The sequence below is a fragment of the Mesoplodon mirus genome (assembly GCF_964341445.2).
Source record: "Mesoplodon mirus genome assembly, chromosome: 5".
NCBI classification, from domain to species: Eukaryota; Metazoa; Chordata; class Mammalia; order Artiodactyla; family Ziphiidae; genus Mesoplodon; species Mesoplodon mirus.
Window position 1 is genome coordinate 72,739,805 of NC_138980.1, and position 22,039 is coordinate 72,761,843.

The following is a 22,039-nucleotide window of genomic DNA, read 5'->3' on the forward strand; positions in this document are numbered from 1 at the left end:
GGAGAGGACTCAAATCAATAAAATTAGAAATGAAAAAGGAGAAGTTACAACGGACACCACGGAAATACAAAGCATCTTAAGAGACTACTACAAGCAACTCTATGCCAATATAATGGGCAACCTGGAAGAAATGGACAAATTCTTAGAAAGGTATAACCTTACAAGACTGAACCAGGAAGAAACAGAAAATATGAACAGACCAATCACAAGTAATGAAAGGGAAACTGTGATTGAAAATCTCCCAGCAAACAAAAGTCCAGGACCAGATGGCTTCACAGGTGAATTCTATCAAACATTTAGAGGAGAGCTAACACCCATCATCCTCAAACTCTTCCAGAAAATTGCAGAGGAAGGAACACCCCCAAACTCATTCTATGAGGCCACCATCACCCTGATACCAAAACCAGACAAAGATATTACAAAAACAAAAACTACAGGCCAATATCACTGATGAATATAGATACAAAAATCCTCAAAAAATACTAGCAAACAGAATCCAACAACACATTAAAAGGATCATACACCATGATCAAGTGGGATTTATCCCAGGGATGCAAGGATTCTTCAATATATGCAAATCAATCAATGTGATACAGCATATTAACAAATTGTAGAATAAAATCCATATGATCATCTCAATAGATGCAGAAAAAGCTTTTGACAAAATTCAACACCCATTGGTGATAAAAACTCTCCAGAAAGTGGGCATAGAGGGAAACTACCTCAACATAATAAAGGCCATATACAACAAACCCACAGCAAACATCATTCTCAATGGTGAAAAACTGAAAGCATTTTCTCTAAGATCAGGAACAAGACAAGGATGTCCACTCTCCCCACTGTTATTGAACATAATTTTGGAAGTCCTAGTCATGACAATCAGAGAAGAAAAAGAAGTAAAAGGAATACAAATTGGGAAAGAAGAAGTAAAACTGTCACTGTTTGCAGATGACATGATACTATACATAGATAATTCTAAAGATGTCACCAGAAAACTACTAGAGCTAATCAATGAATTTGGTAAAGTTGCAGGACACAAAATTAATGCACAGAAATCCCTTGCATTCCTATACACTAACAACGAAGCTTCAGAAAGAGAAATTAAGGAAACAATCCCATTCAAACAATGCCAATCCCATTCAACAAAATCCCATTTTGTTGTCACCATGGCAGCAAAAAGAATAAAATATCTAGGAATAAAGCTACTTAAGGAGGTAAAAGACCTGCACTCAGAAAACTATAAGACCCTGATGAAAGAAATCAAAGATGACACAAACAGATGGAGAGATATACCATGTTCTTGGATTGGAAGAATCAATATTGTGAAAATGACTACACTACCCAAAGCAATCCCTTTGGGTAGTATAGTCACTGCACACAGATTCAGTGCAATCCGTATCAAATTACCAATGGCATTTTTTACAGAACTGGAACAAAAATTGTAAAAATTTGCTTGGAGACACAAAAGACCCCTAATAGCCAAAGCAATCTTGAGGGAAAAAAACGAAGCTTGCGGAATCAGGCTCTCAGACTTCAGACCCTACTGCAAATCTACAGTAATCAAGATAATATGGTACTGGCACAAAAACAGAAATATAGATCAATGGAACAGGATAGAAATTCCGGAGATAAACCCACACACCTATGGTCAACAAATCTGTGATAAGAGAGGCAAGGATATACAATGGAGAAGAGACAGTCTCTTCAATAAGTGGTGCTGGGAAAACTGGACTGCTACATGTAAAAGAATGAAATCAGAACACTCCCTAACACCATACACAAAAATAAACTCATAATGGATTAAAGACCTAAATGTAAGACCGGACACTATAAAACTCTTAGAGGAAGACATAGGAAGAACACTCTTTGACATAAATCGCAGCAAGACCTTTATTGACCCACCTCCTAGAGTAATGGAAATAAAAACAAAAATAAACAAATGGGACCTACTGAAACTTCAAAGCTTTTGCACAGCTAAGGAAACCATAACCAAGACGAAAAGACAACCCTCAGAATGGGAGAAAATATTTGCATATGAATCAACGGACAAAGGATTAATCTCCAAAATATATAAACAGCTCATGCAGCTCAATGTTAAAGAAACAAAGAACCGAATCCAAAAATGGGCAGAAGACCTAAATAGACATTTCTCCAAAGAAGACATACAGATGGCCAAGAGGCACATGGCATCTGCTCAACATCACTAATTATTAGAGAAATGCCAATCAAAACTACAATCAGGTATCACATCACACTGGTCAGAACGGGCATCATCAGAAAATCTACAAACAACAAATGCTGGAGAGGGTGTGGAGAAAAGGGAACCCTCTTGCACTGTTGGTGGGAATGTAAATTGATACAGCCACTATGGAGAACGGTATGGAGGTTCCTTAAAAAACTAAAAATAGAACTACCATATGACTCAGCAATCCCACTACTGGGCATATACCCAGAGAAAACCAGAATTCAAAAAGACACATGCACCCCAATGTTCATTGCAGCGCTATTTACAATAGCCAGGACATGGAAGTAAGCTAAATGCCCATTGACAGACAAATGGATAAAGAAGATGTGGTACATACATACAATGGGATATTACTCAGCCATGAAAATGAATGAAATTGGGTCATTTGTAGAGATGTGGATGGACCTAGAGACTTATACAGAGTGAAGTAAGTCAGAAAGAGAAAAACAAATATTGTATATTAATGCATATATGTGAAGTCTAGAAAAGTGGTAGAGATGAACTGGTTTGCAAGGCAGAAATAGAGGCACAGATGTAGAAAACAAATGTACAGATACCAAGTGGGGAAAGCCAGGGGAGGTTGTGGTGGGATGAATTGCGAGATGGGGATTGACATATATACACTAATATGTATAAAATAGATAACTAATAAGAACCTGCTATATTAAAAAAAATAAAATGCTTATTAATCTAGCATTATTAACCTAGCATTAGTTATGGTAGTTAAGCTTTCAGAGATAATGAAATGTAAATGTGCCTCTAGAGCATGCCACGTTCCCCCAAACTGAAGACATTCGTGAAGAAAAGTTGTTGTGGTAGGATGACGGTGAATATTAATTGTGTGGATTTATATACTCTGCAGATGGCAATGCAGATGCTGGGTACAGTCAAGAGCCGTGACACAGGCCAGCAGGAAAGGGAAGCCTGGGCTCGCTTTGCACTTCTCCCGGGGGATGTTGCCCTGACTGGCCACTGAAAGTTTCCCACTGAAGTTTCATAGGCCACACCGGGGTCAGAGGTGAAGCTGGGCCTCAAGGCCAGGGCAACCTGACTCTGAGCTCTGCTCTTCACCAGCTGTTCCACATGGGCACCCTGGTGGCCCGTGCACCTGTGTCCCAGTGGGGGCCTCAGCTAGTTAACGCACATCTATCCTGACCACCTCCCTCCTCCCCAGGCCCCTCCCACCTGAAGTCAGGAAGGGCCAGTGATGATTATTTTTTAACCAGCAGTTGTGAATTATTGAGTGCCTATGCATGCCAGGCATCATGCCAGGCATTGAGGTTACTCTCACTCATGGAGCTGACGTCTCAGCAGTCAGCACATAACCACTAGGTAGATGTGCAGTTACCGACTGTGGGAAGGGCTATGAAGGCAAAGCAAAGAGAGCAATGGGAGATGGTAAAATGTTGGCAGTAGTAATAATGGCTGACACTAATTGTTTACTACGTTCTCCACACAGTTCAAAACACTTTCAGTGGAGTTTGTCCTTTGACTCTCCTAACAGCTCTGTGAATTAGTTCCACTTTACAGATGAGGAAACAGAGGCTCAGAGAGGTGAAGTAACTTGCCCATGGTCACAAAGCTCGTAAGCAGCATACCTGGGATTTGAATCAGCAAGTCTGAGTCCAGATTCCCTGCTGCTCACCACTATGCTCTATTGCCTTAGAAAAGAAAGAATGAATTTGGATGACACAGGAGGTAGGGAAGACTTCTCAAAGGAGGCTGTGTGTAAACTGGACCTCAGAAGCGAGCTGGTCAGTGGGGAGAGCCCTGGGAGAGGAGAGAGCTTGGTGTCCTGAGGCATCAACATCCTCAGGGCTGAGGCTGGGAGTGCTGGCCCCTGCAGTACAATTCAGTTTCACGGGGCCTCTGGGGCTGGTGAGCTGTGAGTCCTTATCCTAAAAGCCACAGGAAGCCGTGTCAGGGTTTTGAGCAGGAGAGTGACAAGAACCAATCTTTTTTCCCTTACATTATTCCTCAGGGAGGGGATGAGGCCCCCTTTCCACTGTATAGAGGGTGGGTTTGGTAAGTTGGCATTTAGTCTGTGGGGAGAGCATCTAAAAGTTCAGGGCAGACTGGCTGCAGAAAAGGCATCTGTCGGCTCCACTTTCAGACTTTGAAGAGGCAGGGGAGAGATGGGACACATCACACTCAAGGTGGTGAGCCCTCTGTGTGGCGGGAGGGATGAGAGGCCAGCCAGCCTTGGAAGCTGTGTGTGTGTGTGTGTGTGTGTGTGTGTGTGTGTGTGTGTGAGAGAGAGAGTGAGTGTGAGTGTGAGTGATGCCTTCTGAGACAGGACAGTTGGTGAATGCAATAGGCATGGGCATGCACATTTATCTCTGAGGGAGCTGCAGCCCGGCAGTGGCTTATTTGAAAGATTACAGCTTCGAGGAAAGAAACACATTGGTTAGAATTGACCCTAGGTTTATGAGTCCCAGGACTCCTGCCTCTTAGAGGGGAATGACTCTATTTGCTGCAGAGAAGAAGGGGCCCCTTTGTGTTAAAAAGGAAAAGGCTGAAATGCATATCTTGGGAGCTGCCACGCACTTAATGTGGGAGGAGATGGGGACTCAGGAAGCATCTGGTTCTGCTCTAGGGTGGGCTCTTTGGTGGGAAGATTTTGGTTGGTGCAAAGTTTTATGAGGCCCTTGGAGAAGGCCGGGATCTGAGACAGTGACCAGAGTGGGTGAAGAGCGGAAATGTACAACATACTTACTGCAAAAAATAGAAATACATCGGTGGTTTTGTTGAAGAGGTGAAAGGAAGTGAATTCACCAGCTGTAAGAAGGTGGAAATCTGGGAGTGCTTCCTGACAGAGGCAGGCCTTGAGCTAGACTCTGTGACTCTCAGGACAGTGATCTTTAAGCCCTGAAAGCCCCTGCAGAGGCCTGGCCCTGGGGAAAGGTCCTGCTTGTGTTAGAGCCTCATGAGGTTCCACAAACCAAGGTTCAGATAACAGCCTTGAGGACTAAGTCCAGGCTTCTTATTCTGTGCCAAGCTTTGGTGAGTGGTCTCCACGTGTAAGCTCTGGAGTTCCTACATGGATTGAAGGGTCTGTGGAAAAGTGGGCTAGAGGACTGCTGTGTTTGTGTCACTTCACATGGTCGATTGTCTCATCAGGAGTGGGGGCAGTGATGGACCTGAGGGGGCCCTGCAGACACCCCCAGCCACCCCTTAGCTCTGCCACTAATCTTAGCCACTGTTCTCAGCTGGGCTGAGGGGTGCTTCCCGATACCAGTCCTCTCTTCTGTTCTGATGTCCAAGGACAGGCTTACACATTTTCAATCCATCAAGGGCTATTCTTTTTTTTTTTAAACTAATATATATGTATATTTAAATGTCTGTTCATTGGTTTGTTTATTTATTTATTTTTGGCTGTGTTGGGTCTTTGTTTCTGTGTGAGGGCTTTCTCCAGTTGCGGCAAGCGGGGGCCACTCCTCATTGCGGTGCGCGGGCCTCTCACTATCGTGGGCTCTCTTGTTGTGGAGCACAGGCTCCAAACATGCAGGCTCAGTAGTTGTGGCTCACGGGCCTAGTTACTCCGCGGCATGTGGGATCTTCCCAGACCAGGGCTTGAACTCGTGCCCCCTGCATTAGCAGGCGGATTCTCAATCACTGCGCCACCAGGGAAGCCCTCGAGGGCTATTCTTGACCTAGAACAATCTGCATATTTTATGTTCGACCAAATCCCAGCGACCCTTCAGGACTTTTTTCCAGTGCTTCCCCTTCCTCTCACCATGAGCTCCATAAGCGCAGAGATTCCCCCATTTCATTCCCTGGGGTTTTCCTAGCTTATAGATCACGGTCTGGCATGTAGTGAGTGCTCAGTGGATAAACATGGAATGAACGAATGAAGCTTTCCTGTTCTTCTAGCCCTGGATTTTTGTGAACCGCAGTTGGCATTTATTGAGTTCATTCCTGTGGTGGGTTGAATAGTGCTCCACACCCACCCCAAATTCATGTCAACTGGGAACATCAGAATATGACCTTATTTGGAAATTGGGTCTTTGCAGATGTAGTTAAGGATCTTGAGATAAAATCATCCTGGATTTAAGGTGGGCCCACATAAGACTGGTGTCTTATATGAAGAGAAGACACAGCAATACACAGGGAAGGAGGTCATGTGAAGACAGAGGCAGAGACTGGGGTGATGTGTCTAAAAGCCAGGGAACACAAAGGATTTCCGGCAACCACCAGAAGCAATGAGAGAGACGTGTGACAGATTCTCCCGCATAACCTCCAGAAAGAGCCAATCCTGCCAACACCTTGATTTTGGACTTCAGTCCTCCTGAACTGTAAGAGAATAAATTTCTGTTGTTTCAAGTTAGCCAGTTTGTGGTAATTTGTTACGGCTGCCCTAGGACACATACAATTCATACTGTCAGTATTTTGTAAGCTCTCACTCCCTTCTAGAGCAAAGGCTTGGTCATGTCAGGGAGCAAGTCTGGCTCACCACCATAGGTCCACTGCCTAGTGACCAACCACCCTGGTTTGTCTGGGACTGAGGGGTATCCCAGGATGTAGGATTTTTAGAGAGCTAAAATGGGGGCAGTCCTGTGCAAACCGGGATGACTGGTCATCTTGCTCGCAGGGTGCTTGACACTGGGTCAGTGCCTGGTAGGTGGTGGCAGTTGTGTCTTGTGTGTTGGAAGAGCATGGGCTGGGCCAGATGCAGGTGGTGTGTGCAGAGATTTTGTGCAAGATGAGCCTGGAGTCGGATAGGAGAGAACTGAAGAACTGGAAACTTACTCTGGGTAATAGGGAGCCACAGTAGGTCTCTGAGGGCTGCAGAGTTCCGCTTGGGAGGCCTGGGGATTCCTGTGCTGGAATCCCTGTGGGATCCCTCTAAGTCTGCTCCTGGGAGGCCCAGGCACTTTGGCTGCAGGATTTCTCGCACAGGCCTCCAGAAGTGGGTCTCCTGCCCCCAGGCTGCAGCCAGCGCCTGCCTGGCCCAGGGAACTTCTTTTTTTTTTTCCTCTTTTATTTATTTTTATTTTTATTATTTATTTTTATTTTTTTTAATTTTTTACATCTTTATTGGAGTATAACTGCTTTACAATGGTGTGTTAGTTTCTGCTTTATAACAAAGTGAATCAGTTATACATATACATATGTTCCCATATCTCTTCCCTCTTGAGTCTCCCTCCCTCCCACCCTCCCTATCCCACCCCTCTAGGTGGTCACAAAGCACCGAGCTGATCTCCCTGTGCTATGTGCGGAACTTCTATTTTTTTTTTCTTTTTGAAACCAAGTGCGAGAATTTTTTTTTTTTTTTTTTTCTTTTTGAAACCAAGTGGGAGAAAGCCTAGGCGTGCCCACGGTCGCCCTTCCCCCCCATTTAAATATACTGAATGGAGCTGATTGCCTAAATTGAAGGTATTATAGTACAATGATTGTTATAATTAAAACTATTATCATCTGAAAGAAACCAGAACCTGGGAAACCACTGCAAAGACTTTTAAAGCTTTTAAAACATGTTTTTGAACCAGATAAAAGCTCCTTTGTGTGGAGTGTTTTGGAGAGTGAGTCTGTGAGTGGGCACCTGTGGGCCCTGAATACAGCCTGGTTCTCCATGAGGTGGGTGTGGGCAGCAGGGGTTTTCGGTCAGAGGGTGGCCGCTGCTCTGTTAGCCTAGACCCGAGATGCTGCCCTCAGCAATGCGGGCAGAGCAGGGTTCACTCCAAGGGTCCAGGCCGGGTGGGGATCTGATGGAGGAACGTTGTCCTGAATGTGGGGCCTGTCGAAACAGACACGTTGCATCCCCCCCTCCCCACATTTGGGAAGGACAGTCTGGCTCTGGTGGGAGAAAGGGGGCCAGTGTCTGGACTGGGGGTGTGAGACCCTGGGGGTCTCCAGATGGCAAGAAGAGGGGACAGTAGTCCTAGAGTGGTAGAGGCTCAGGGAAGGCCTGGGATGGCAGGATGGGGGCTTACAGCGGGCTCTCGACCTGGCCATCAGGAGCCCCCTCTGCTCATGTGACAGGACTCCCAGATGCCCAGGTGGGTGTGGAGCTGGAAACAGCTTGAGAGGAGTTGGGGCTAGCATAGCCGGCAATGACTCTTTTGAGTTTGGTTACCTTACACTCTCCTCGGTTCCCCCACCCCCACATTGTACAGGTGAGGAAGTTGAGGCTCAGCGAGGGAAAGGATGGGCCAGGGTCACCCAGCTGGTAAGTGGTAGGGACCAGGCTCTGGAGCCCAACTCCAGGGTGCCGTGCCTTTTACCTTGGGCCTCTCTGCATCTGGTGATGGTGGCCATGCTTGGTTAGCTGTCTCTTGGGTTGGTACCATGTGTGCTGGTCCTTGATTTGGATGGGCACTTGATTATATTTTGTCCCACCTTGATTTCACTTTTTTTCCTTTTTCTTCTTTCAAAAAATTATACAATTAATACACGAAACCATTCTTATTAAGAAATCAAACATTATGGGTGATAAGAGTGCCAACTAAAGAATGTTGCTTGCCATCTGGTTCTACAAGGATTGAGTCAATAGCCACTGTAGTTGCTGACCTTCAACACATCCTGAAAGCAATTCCAGGTGGAGATCAGCAATGAGGCACTCTGTGTTCTGGGAAAACTGGCAGAACAGTCCTTCAGATAGTTAGATATTTTTAGGAGAAAATTTTAGGAACCCAAATTCTTGCATCTCCCCATACTTAGAAAAGCACTAAAACCATTAACTAAGATACCTGTTCCTGGTGCCAAGCAGCAACCTTCTACTGAGATGTGTGCTTGATCACAGGTACCCTTCGCCTATCACATGTACACTGACCTCCCCCCTTACCTCTTTGGAACAGTTCTCAGTGCTCTCTGAGAGGCTGTTTCCCAGGCTATAGTCCTCAGTAAGACACTGAATAAACCCAACTCACAGCTCTTCCGTTGTATGCTTTATTCAAGTTGATAATAGCTAACTCAGAGCAATAATCTTAGATGTGTTTGTGTATATGTATACATACATAATACATTTAGTCCTCATACAGCCTTTTGAGGTAAGCACCGTTTTCCCTATTTTATAGAAGAGAGAATGAAGGCCCTTGCTGGAGGCTACACAGCTGGGCTTAGAGCTGGTAGACTGGTCAGAGCCCATGTGTTTGATTCCTGTACTATGGAGAAAGTGGAATATCCCCTTTCCCCCCACAATCTTACTCCCTCCTCCTCCTGAAGCAAAGATCAGTTACTGTTTCGTGTATCTTCTTTCAGACCTTTCTCATGAATTTACACATAACAGAGTGTTTGTGTATGTGTTTTTAGACATAAACAGTATCATTTGGTATTTATTGTTTGCAGATTGCTTCCTTCACTGAACAATCCATTGTGGTGATACTTTCATGCCAAGAACATGTCAACACTGTACCCTTCTTAAATGTTGCAGTGTGTCCCCTAGTTTATGATTGGGTATATACTAGTGCCATGGACTGAATATTTGTGTCCCCACAGCCCCCCAATTCATATGTTGAAACCTAATCCCCTAGGTGATGGTATTAGGAGGTGGGACCTTTGGGAGGTGATTAGGTCAAGAGGGTGAAGCTCTTGCAGATGAGATTAGTGTCTCTATAAAAGAGACCACAGGGCCTCCCTGGTGGCGCAAGTGGTTGAGAGTCCGCCTGCCGATGCAGGGGATACGGGTTCGTGCCCCGGTCTGGGAGGATCCCATATGCCGCGGAGCGGCTGGGCCCGTGAGCCATGGCCGCTGGGCCTGCGCGTCCGGAGCCTGTGCTCCGCAACGGGGGAGGCCACAACAGTGAGAGGCCCGCATACCGCAAAAAGAAAAAAAAAAAAAAAAAAAAAAAAAAAAGAGACCACAGAGAGCTCCCTTGCCCCTTCCACTATGTGAGGACACAGCAAGCCATCTATGAATCAGGAAGCAGGCCCTCACCAGACACCAAACCTGTTGGCACCTTGGTCTTGGACTCCAGCCTTTAGAACTGTGAGAGATAAATGTCTGTTGTTTATAAGCCACCTAGTCTATGGTAATTCTATTGTAGCAGCCTGAACAGACTAAGACGACTAGTAATCATGAAGATATAAAAAAAAAAAAAAAAAAAGGAGATGCAGCTTTTTCACCTGACGGTTTAGCAAACATTAAGCAGATTGCTATCATCGAGTGTCAGCAAGGACGAGGGATGATTCTTGCTCATTGCTGATGGCTGTGCACACTGGGGCAGCCTTCATGGAGGGCAGTTTGGCAGTATCTATTAAATTTAAACTAGCACACCTTTGTCCTACCACACCCCCAGCTTCTGGATCTCTAGCCTAGAGACAGATGTGCATATACCAGCAAGGAGACGTCCTAATGATGTTCACGTAACACTGTTGGTAGCCGTGCAGCATCGAAACAGCCTGTTGTCCTCATCTTGTATCTCAGCTGGATTGTAAGGTCCCAAGTTCTGGTGCTAGGTCCTAGGCTGGCTCCCAGCCTCCCCGAAATGGAGAGAGACCTGCCCATATGCCAGGAGATCAACAGATACTTTCTGGGTTTTTTTTGCTTTGTAAACTTTTCTTACCCAGGTTCTGTGTATGTAGGTTCAGAACCCAAATAGAACTAGTGGGCTTAGAATGAAAGATGGCAGTACCCTGCCCCTCGTTCCCTGTTCCCAGCTCCCAGGAATCAACTGCTTTCAATGTTTAATATAATTTATTTTTGTATTTCTTGTATTTTCTCCATATTTCTATACTACTTGATTTAACTGCTTGATTTTTTTTTTCATTTTGGATATGACCCATAGACTTTCTTTTGAGGAAGGGAAGGATTATTAATTTTTATTACTGGCACAGCCTTCTCCCCTGCCCCGCCTCTCTCCCCCCACCCCCTCCCAAGAGCTTCCCCTTCCTCTCTCCTGAGAATGTTAAATCCTCATTTTGGGTTAAGTCAGTATTCAATGTTTATATTATTATGACTATGTAACTAATATTTACAGCGAGCCACGTGCAGTACTATGATTATAGTTTCTTGTACAACCTTTAATTTTCTCAGAAGTTAGTAATTGCTCATTTCTTTTCCTTTATTTTGTTTTACATGTACCAATTACAAATTATTTCCCAAACTCCATGACAGCAATGAAAATCTCTGAATATTTTAAACACAGCACCAAGTGACTTGTTTTTTTGTTTATTTTTCAGACAGCCCTGAAGAGCCTCCAGCCTGCAGCTGCTGTCTAGACTGTTCTCTGAAAACAGCACCCAGATTCTTACCTGAACTTTCCACCACCTTTTCCAGGACATCCCCTGCACCCTGGATCCCACTTCATTGTCTTTCTTGGATTCTTCCCTTCTTTTGAGAGGAATACTTCCTCCAGTAACTTCCTGAGGAAGGGGACTAGGAGGTAAGTTTTTGGAGACCTTGTTTGTCTGAAAATGTCCTTATTCTAGCCTCACATTTGATTGATAGTGTGGCTGACTCTAAATTGGAAATCATTTTCCCTCAGAATTTTGAATGCATTGTTCTTTGTCTTCTAGCTTCCATTGTTGTTGAGATGTCAGATACCGTTCAGATCCTGAGGTTTCTATGTGACCTGCTTATTTACTTTGGAAGTTTTTAGAATTTCTCTCCATTTCTCTTTTCTATACTTCGTGATGGTGTTCCTCGGCATGGTTTAAAAATTAAAAAAAATTTTTTTAAATTATTATTTTAAAGTTTAATTCATGATGCCATATACTTGGAAGATTTGTTAAACCTTGAAATGAACTTCCTTCAGTTCTAGAACAGTATCTAGTATTATTTTTTGATAATTGGATCCTCTCTGTTTTCCAGTTTTCTTTTTCTGTAACTCCTATTAGTTGAATAATGGACCTCCTAGGTTAATCCTTGAATTTTCTTATCTTTCCTATTTTCTACTTTTTTCTATTTTAATGGAGATTTGTTCTATTTTATTTTTCAAATAATCTGTTGATTAAAAAAATCTGCTCTCATGTTTTTAATTTCCATGTTTTTTCTTGTTTCCTGAATATTCATTTTCATAGTTCCCTTGTTCTTATTTCATGAAATGCAATATCTTCTAATTTTTCTGAGAGTATTAAAGTACAAACATTATTATTATTATTATTATTATTTTTTTTTTTTTTCGGTACGCGGGCCTCTCACTGTCGTGGCCTCTCCCGTTGCGGAGCACAGGCTCTGGATGCGCAGGCTCAGCGGCCATGGCTCATGGGCCCAGCCTCTCCGCGGCATGTGGGATCTTCCTGGACCAGGGCACGAACCTGTGTCCCCTGCATCGGCAGGCGGACTCTCAACCACTGCGCCACCAGGGAAGCCCTTATTATTATTTTGTTTGTTTCTTGCAATCTCTCTATTTCCTTTGGAATTCTTTTATCACCTGTTTGCTCTGATCCTTCAGTTAGAGGCTTTTCTCTAACATCTGGTGCTCTATGGCCTCCCACACATATCTGAGAGTGAGGTACCAGATACCCCCAGGGATGCTCCCTGTGCTTGAGTGAGGCTCGATGACCAGTAAGCTTCAGTATAGAGTGATTGGGGTGGGGTGACTTGGTTATTTTCATATGGAATTCCTGATGTCAGGTCCTTTCTCTAGGGGTGGTCGGTTTCTCCAGAGAGAAATCCTCCCATTATCTGCCTGGAGGAGGGGGTATAGGTCTGGGCGAGAACTTTCCAGAAGCTCAGTGGGAGAAGGTGACATGAGTTTTCACTGTTCAGTTTATAGAATTACCCTTATTCTCCCTGTTTTAAATATGGCCCCCACCCCCATGCTCAGTTGTGTCTGCTGTCCTTGAGGGCAGAAAGTCTTTGATGCAAACTCTCCAGAGAGTTGGCCTCCCATCTATTTTCATGGTGAGGGTAGGGTGGTCATCTTGCTGGGAAGTGGGGGTAGGATTCCTAGTTCTCATGTGGACTTTCCTAGTTTTTAGCCCCACCTATGCCTCTGCCTTCTGAGGTAGTATTTGTTGCTTCCTCAGTTCCTGGGCCTTTCAGTGTTCTGAATGGGTTTGCTCATACAAAAGCAGGCTTCAGCTTTCCCTGATCCGCTAAGCCAGTTGGCTCTTGCCCATCTGCTTTCCAGCTTCCAAACTGTTGTTGATAGAACTTGTCTTCTGTCATCTTCTCTTTTCTCTGTCCTTGTGGGTTTCTGTCATTTTTAGACCTTCACTACTATTTTGGGGGGGTTCTTTTTGCAGGGTGTGTGGCAGAAATAAGTGTGTATGTTTAGTCCTCTGTGTTTACTCTGGACTCCTGAGTTTTTTCTTTATGATAGAAGCATGAACAGAGACACAGATCATCTGTTTGTTACGTGTCTGCCCTGTTTTCTTGCTGGCATGCTGTTGTATGCCAGAAAACCCAACCCAAATGGCTTAAACAGTAAAGAGATTTATCTCATCTAATGATAAGCTCTGGGATAGGATGGCTCCAGGTTTGGTTAATTTAGCAGCTCAACAATGTCATTGAGGGCACAAGTTCTTTCCATTTTTCTACTCCACTTTAGTGCCCTTCATGGTCACAAAGTGGCTGCTGTGGTTCCTTCCACTCAACCGTCATGTCCTTGTATACAAGTGTCCACAAGCAGAAGAGATAGCGTCCCTTCGTTGTTTTACTCTCTTTAAAAAAGTAAAATTGTGTCTTAGTCTGTTCAGGCTGCTGTAACAAAATACCACAGATTGGGTATTTTATAAGCAGCAAACATTTATTTCTCACAGTTTTGGAGGCTAGGAAGTCCAGAATTATGGTCTGGCAGATTCCATGTTTGGTGAGGGCTTTCTGGTTCATTTAGGTGACTATCTTTTTGCAGTTTCCTCACATGGCTGAAGGGGCTATGGGTCTCTCTGGAACCTCTTTTTTAAGGTCACTAATCCCATTCATGAGGGCTCTGTCCTCATGACCTAATCACCTCCCAAAGGCTCCACATCCTAATACTATCACCTTAGGGGTTAGGATTACAACATATGAATTTTGGGGGGACACAAATATTTAGACCATGGTGAATTGTTTGAATAGGTGTTATATCCACAGGTTAGCAATCTAAAATACTTAAAAGGCAAACAATAAAAAGTCTCCCTATTACTCCTATCCTTTCTTCTCATGAATAGGATTTTCTTATTTATTCTTGATGCCAAAAACTTGGCCTCTTTTCACTGGTGCCAAATTGAAACTTGGAGACAGAATTTTGGGTGAAGTATAATAGAATAGCTTTATTGCTTTGCCAGGCAAAGGGGGACAGAGTGGGCTCCTGCCCTCAAAAACTGTGTGTCCCAACCCCAGAGGATTTGGTGAGGAGTTTTATAGCAATGGTTCAAGGGTGGGGTTGCTGATAAGATTAAGTTGTGTGCAGGGCCTACACTCCTTTAATCTGGTCTCAGGTAATCTCTTGATGAGCTCCTCTGGTTCCTTTAATCTGGCTTCAGGTGGTCTTCTCTGGAATGAAGAATGCTGACATTTTCCGTTTGTTGGGGGCTTTAGTTCCGTAAAGAGCTCAGAGATATTGTTATGTGTATCCTTTGAGGTGGAACCAGGACCTTACCTCAAGGCTGCACTACTGTTTCTTGGCTGCTCCTCCCTTGTCTCCGCATCCCCTCCCTTCCCTGATTAGCAATTGTTTGAATCTGCCCTTGGGAACTCAGGGAAGGTCATGGAGGCTGGAGTCTGTTTCCTACAAACAAGAAACAGGGGGCACAGAAAGGCTTCCATGCCCAGGAACCCTACAGGGTCCTGCTTGGTTTCATCCTTCCAGAATCTCTTTGTGTAATAAGGCATATTACAAGCAAATATGAACATACAGTTTTATCTCACTGTCACTTTTCCATGCTCTAAGCATTTTTAAAAATTAAATTAAATTTATTTATTATTTTTGGCTGCATTGGGTCTTTGTTGCTGCACGTGGGCTTTCTGTAGTTGCAGCAAGTGGGGGCTACTCTTTGTTGCGGTGCGCGGGCTTCTTATTGTGGTAGCTTCTCTTTGTTGTGAAGCACAGGCTCTACGCGGGTGGGCTTCAGTAGTTGTGGCACTTGGGCTCCATAGTTGTGGCTTGTGGACTCTAAAACGCAGGCTCAGTAGTTGTGGCACATGGGCTTAGTTGATCTGTGGCACATGGGATCCTCCCAGACCAGGGCTCTAATGCATGTCCCCTGCATTGGCAGGCGGATTCTTAACCGCTGTGCCACCAGGGAAGTCCCTCTAAGCATTTTTTGACACTGCTTTTTGTTTTTCACTGAGCAAAATATTTTGGTACATAAAGCACATCCTTCACATTGTTTTATAGATATATTATATTGCTTTACATGCATGTAACCTAATTTGTTTAACCAGTCATCTTTTGATAGATATTTAGGTTGTTTCCCATATTTGCTGTTATAATAAATTCTGAAAATCTGTTAGTTTTCCTAGAGGATAAATTCCTAGAAGTAAAATTGCTGAGGCAAAAGGGGTATGTATTTGTGACCTTGACAGATGTTGCAAATTGCCCTTCCTGGGGTTTGTACCAGTTTATTCTCCCATCAACACTGTATGAAAGGCTGGTTTCGCAACAACCCACAAGGTATCTTCTCAACCTTTGGATTCTTGCCAATCTGATAGGTGAAAAATGGTCCTTGTGTCTCTATTTAAGAGCTAAGAAACCATTCCCAGGAGTTTCTTCAGCAGACTTGTTCTCCTGAGCAAGGTCTCCTTGGCTGGAATTTTGTAATGTGCTGCCTCCTAAACCAGTCATTGGCAAAAGAAATGAAATGACTCTAATTGGTTTAAATTAATCCAGTTTAACATCCTCTGGTGGGGTTGGTATAGGGGCAGCCTTCCCACTACAGGGATGCCTGGACAGCACTGGGTTCTGTTAGTGAGGGAGACGGGGGTAATGCTGTGGGGTAGGCACCCAGCAGTGTCTGGGATATTCCTGGTCCACCACCTGCTAGAGAGTTGGGCTCAGACCTGTGCCTCCAAGGTCTGGAATTCTCCTTCTAGGACTCCCCATTCTCATGAGGTCAATGCTTGTAGGCTGCCTGGAGTGGGAGGATGGTTTGTGGTTGCACAAACAGCCTGATCTCTGATCAGATCCAAGATACTGGTTGCATAAACCAGGTCAGAGAAGAGTCTAGGCTTTAGAACTGGCAGCCTGGGTTCAAATGCCCCCTCTGCCACTTACTAGCTATGTGACCACTTAGCCTCTCTAAGCTTCAGTTTTCTCAGTTGTAAAACTGGGCCAGGAACTCCTGCCTCAGTAGCTGTCGGGAAGTTGAGTGGAATGTATACCATGTGCCCATCCCAGGGCCTGGCCCACAAGGAGTTACTCAGCAGAGGCCCGTCCTGGCTGAGGTCTCCTGTCCCCCAGAAGGCAGGGAAGAATATTCCATGAGCTCTGCCCTGGATCCTGAGCTCCTGGGTGTGGCCGGGGAGGGGCCTCAATCGACCCTGTGTCCTCCAGGCCCAGCACACAGCCAGAGGCTCAAAAAAGTGCTCCATCTGTGCTTGTCGATTGAATGAGAGAGCAGCAATAAGTTAGCACAAAAGCTGCTGCTACACATCCTAATGGTGTTTGGCTTTTTAGGCCATATTGAGGCAGAATTTCCCTTGATACCAATCTGTATCGAATCATTTACACATGCCGTGCCTCCCGATGACACGCACTGTTTATCTGCGGCATCAGCTCCGTATTGATTTATCAATGCCCATTTTGCACAAAGATCAATAATTAATTGCATCTCCGCAGACATGGGAATACAACCTGTTTGCCATGTAGAGTGCAGCCCTGAGCTGAGAGCCTGCTGAAGACTTTGTTTGCTCCTTGTGAGTTTTCCTACATACGGTGCTGCTTTAATGGCCAGTGCCCAGGTACTGAGTGACCAGCCATCTCCACTGCCCTGGCAGAGGTCAGGACCACAGGCGACCTGATGGCCGTGCTGGGTGTGTGTGAAGGTATCTGGATGGATGAGGGAGAGTGACCTTGTGGAAAGGGCTTTTTTTCGGGGGGTGCATGCAGCCGGTGGGGGCTTCTCTCCCGTGACCCTTCCTGGGGTGAGTGTCTCCCCCTTTAGCTCTGCCTCTCTGGTCATTTCTCCTGTAGACGGACCACCTCAGAGCAGGATATGTTCTAGCTTGTCTGTTTCCCTGGGGCCTGCCACACACATAATAGGGCCTCAATGAAGGCTGGCTGAATGCTTGAGGATGAAATGTACCATTTTCTGGGTTTCCTTGTGGTGCTTCTAGATGGTCTGGGAGCTGGTGAGTGGTGGTGGCGAGGCTCAGGCAGTAGGTGGCGCTGTGTCAAAGTCTGCGATCCGTGTCTGGGAGGAAAGCTGTCAGGAGAGCTTCAGAATACACTACCAAACGTAGGGTAGATAGATAGTGGGAAGCGGCCGCATGGCACAGGGAGATCAGCTCGGTGCTTTTTCACCGCCTGGAGGGGTGGGATGGGGAGGGTGGGAGGGAGGGAGATGCATGAGGGAAGGGATGTGGGAACAGATGTATATGTATGACTGATTCACTCTGTTATAAAGCAGAAACTAATAATAAAAAAAAAAAAGGAGGAGATAAAAAAAAAAAAAAAAAAGAATCCACCCCAACTTCAAAATTAACAGAAAATGACGACTGAGCATTTCTTACTTTAAAATTTTTTGAAATGATATTGGAAAGCCTTATTTTATAAATATTAGGGAATTACAATCAATCAACTAACATAATATCCATTTGTTAAACACCTACTAAGTGCCAGGCATGGTATTAGCATATTGATTCTGCTGGAGTGTTCCTCTTTATGCAACATGTCCCCCTGTCTAATTTATCTATATTACTTACCTTTTAGAGGACTACATTGATGAATTGCTCTATTAAAAGAGAATAAAGATACTTAAAGTCCTTAATGGGAGAGGACTCACCAAGGAGTTTTTAAGACTAACTTAGAACTGTATAGAACACTCAGCACATTATGCTAATTGTTTTTTCAGAGGCTGAGCAGCTTAGAGGGGAGAAAATTCAGCGTATTCCCATCTAGTTGCAGAAGCCGGGTAATCTGTGTCTCATCAGTGCTAACAAATATACCCCCTAATAACAGTTTGTAACAGTGAGAAATGCTTCCCTGGAAAATATTATCAGCAATTATATTATCTCACAAATTATTCTCTCACTCAGTGGAGGGTCCCAGTAAAAATATAATAGCAGATTGCAGCCGATGGGCTCTCTATTTTTATGTTAGAGACTTCATTATTTTGCAAAGTGGAGAGAAATTCTTTGAAAACACAGGCACCTGGTGCACACGCAAAATTGCCAGGGCCCAAAGCTGGGAGGGGGCCTGGGATGGGGGTAGGGCTACAGCCTGTCGGGAAGCTGTGGGAGCTGGCAGTCTGGGGGGTGCTGCCTTCCCCAGGACCGGCAGAGTGAGGGGTGGCTCTGAACCCTTCCTGCTCCGCGGCCATCTTCCCTGCTAGACTGTCAGCTCCATGAGGACAGGGTCAGGGTTAGGGACAGGGTGTATGATTCCTGCTGTCACCTCAGCAGCCAGCAAGGTGCCTGGCACACCTAGGGGCCTCAGCAATCCTGGGTTACCCCAGGTGTTGGAGCTACAGGAGAAATAGCCAGAGAGGCAGGGCTAAACAAGGTGTCACCCAGGGACTGGGCAAGCACTTCTCTGTGTGCCTGGGCCACCTCTAGAGGCCTCGGGTGGGATGGAGCCCAGGCTCATGAGGGCTGACCCCAGGGCAGGACTGTGGTCTTGGAGATGCTGGTGTGAGGATGGAGGCGGGGGGGTCTGCCTGAACTGAGGAAGCTGGTGGAGGCTACTTGAGAAGGTAAGGTAAGCATGACGTGAGGGGGGCATTAGCAAGGCTGGAAGCAGGCATGAGATTAGGGGTGTGTAAGCCAGGGGGCGGGGCAGGGCAGGGAGAACCTGGCTTGATGAGACCCCAGACTCCAAGGGCACCCTAGCCCAAGGCCTCTTTCCATTCTTTTCGTCCTTGGAAGAGAACTTGGGGCTGTTCCTCTCCCAGAGGCCCCTCTCCCTTTCTCAAAGGGCTGTTCCCCTTCCCCGAAGCGATGTCTCTGCAGATGGCAGCGGTGCCGTGGGTAGTGAATCTGTGGACAGGTTTCACCTGCACGTAGCAGCCGGGCATTTCTCTGAGGGTGACCGCTGGTGTTGATCAGAGAGGAACTCACAGCCCAGTGGAGGAAACAAAATCATCACGTGGGATGCTGCCGTTCACAAGCCACGAGGGGAGTCTCTTCCATAAGTCTTTGTGTCTCCAGGCCAAGCACAGAGCAAGTTCTGATCTTGGTGAACTGAAGAGAATTAAGGTTTGCGGGTCATGGGGATATCAGGGACCGAGAGTGCGGGCTGGAGCTGAGCCGCGGCAGACATCGAGTCTGGGGAGGGCTGATAAGCAGGACGGGGCGAGGCATCCCAGGCTGATGCAGTGACAAGGGTGAAGGCTTGGAGGTGGGAAATACGGCGATGTTAGGGGTGCCTGGGCTGTCTGAAGTGTGGTGTACAACAAGGGGGGCAATGCCTTTGGGCCCAGATCAAGAGGACCTGGGATGCCAGAGTGAGGTGTCTGCACTTGCTTCTCTGCTCTCTGCGTGGGAATCTGGGCAGGTTATGCCCAGATGGGGTGGCACCTCAAGGGCAGAACTACAGAGACTCCAGAAGCTGGGGCTGCCCCAGCCTGGCCAGCTGAGGAGGCTCAAGAACAGCTTGGGGGACACGGGGCTCCAGCCTGAAGCTTGAAGCCAGCTGGCTTCTTGTCCAGCAGATGGTGAGAGACCCCGACCCTTATTCTGGAAGGTGGAGAAACACACGGGGGTCTAGTGTCAGTCTCCCGGCAGGGCCAGGGGCTGCTCTAGGGCCCATCACGCCCCCTCAGTTGGGGAAGGAGCTCGTGCTCTCTGGCGGAGCCCCAGATCTGGCAGCCTCCAGGCCCAGGCAGCCCGCACACTGGGCCGCCACCTTCTCTTAGGGGGCTGCATCCAGGTGAGACTCCTCTCTCAGTTTCCACAAACCTACCAGAGTCTGTGCCACAGAAGACGCCCCTGCCCACACCAGCCTGTGTGCCGTGTGAGGTGTTGCAAGGGGCACAGGGCTCTGTTCTTTGCTTACAGATAAGAGCCGAGCACCCGAGTCTCTTTAACGCCAGCGTAGGTGATTTTCCTCTTGTAGCTGAGGTCAGAAAAGTACCCGGGATAGGATGATCGGTTCAGGGAGAGAACAAAGAAAAACAGCCACCTTCTACTGTGCGAGGGAACACGTAAGGAGCTCCAGGTGAGCAAGGGAGTTTGTAAAGACGAGAGAGTCACAGACAGTCATCAGCTGTGGGCAGTGAGAACAGAACTGGGAACAATAATCTTTGTCTGAGTGACAGGGTCCAGGCTCCCCACGGGGCACTCGAGGACCTTCTGTTCTGACCCTGCCCACTTTTCTCCCAGGTCCCCACCCCCCCTTGCCCCCCACCAGGTGGCTGCCCAGCTCTCCCAGACCTCAGCCCTTTCCTCTGCTTCCAGAACCCTTCCCTGTCATCAAGCTCTGCGTCAGGGAGTCTTCCCTGGCTCTCCAGTGCAGAAAGGCCCAGGTCGTTCTAGACCCAGAGCTCACCCAGTCACCCATGCACCGGGCCGTTGACACCCCTCCCTCCCCTTCACCATGGTTGGGTCCCTTGAGGGTGGGGACTATCATTTTTTTTTTTTTTGTCTCTCTAGCTCCAGGGTCTTGCTTGGGGCCTGAGATGATGTTTGGGGTGTGAACGGATGAAGTAGGAAAGGATGCATTCTGACAATTTTGGGGTGACAGGAGTCTATGGGGGTGCTGTGCAGGAAATGGGGCTGGGCAGGGGTCCTGGTGCAAAGCTCAAATGCTTGGTAGAAAAATGCTAGTTCTCTGGAGGGCCGTGTGTCTGCACAATTTAGTACTTCCTGCTGCTTGGCATTCTTTTCTTGGGCTGACCCTGGGTAATTTGAGGGTGCATATTTCATTCTATTCATTTCTATATCACCATAGTCTAGTTCTGGACCTGAAAAACAGTAGGAACTCAGTAAACGCTTGCTGACTTACTGATTGAACTCAGTGTGTTGTAAACGTATGTAAACCCTCTTATCTCTCTGGGCCTCAGTTTCTCCATCTGTAAACAGGTAGTGAGTTGGAGAGGCTCCTCTGGTGTCTTGAACTCTCCAGCTGTGACTCTGACGCTGGGTGCTGGGCGCTGTGAGTTTCTCCAAGTCTCTGCCACCTTCCCCCTTCACCAGGGCCCAGAGAGGGTGTGTGGGTGCATCCCCAGGGCTGAGCCCACAGCTGCAGGCCCTGCTGACCCGCAGGACATGGCGTCCACATCCTTCTACAGCACCTGCCAGGGTGCACTCGTGCTTGTGGGGAGCTGTGCCCTGGGACACATGCCAGTGAAAGATCGCACCCATTGGGTGGGTTGCTGTGATTAACTGGGCTATGACCTGGCTACGAGGGGGGCAGAGAAAATGGGCGTATGCCGCTGCTTGTGGGAGAAGGCCTCCGAGCTGCTGGGGCTCTGTGCCCTGCTCCTTTGGGGAAAGGGTCAGAGGATCCTGGTGTTCTAGGAGGTGGCAAGTGAAATTAAAGCCCCGTGCCCAGAAGACCTGCAGAGCTGTGCACATATTTAAGGGTGGGGCACTAAATAGCAGGGCGGAAGTGTGAGTGTGTGTGTGTGTGTGTGTGTGTGTGTATGTGGCCCAGCAGTCAGCTTCACTGAGGGTAAATGGAATTGAGGGGTGCATTAGTTTCCTAAGGATGTTGCAACAAATTACCATGAAAGGTTCTGGAGGCCAGAAATCTGAAATCAAAGTGTCGGTTGGCAGGACCACACTCCCTGCACAGGCTCTAGGCTTCCTCGCCTCTTCCAGCCTCTGGA

At 46.6% G+C, this 22,039-nt stretch overlaps 1 protein-coding gene across 5 annotated transcripts in view; it reads left to right on the forward strand.

The window, feature by feature from the left end:
- The first annotated feature begins 6,309 nt into the window (after positions 1-6,309).
- Positions 6,310-22,039, forward strand: part of FSTL4 (follistatin like 4) — a 728,090-nt gene continuing 712,360 nt past the window's right edge. For all 5 annotated transcript variants that reach the window (XM_082624020.1, XM_082624019.1, XM_082624022.1 and 2 more), the window contains exons 1-2: positions 6,310-6,540; positions 11,366-11,568. The gene's annotated coding sequence lies outside the window, so the exon portion shown is untranslated. The remainder of the gene's footprint in view (positions 6,541-11,365; positions 11,569-22,039) is intronic.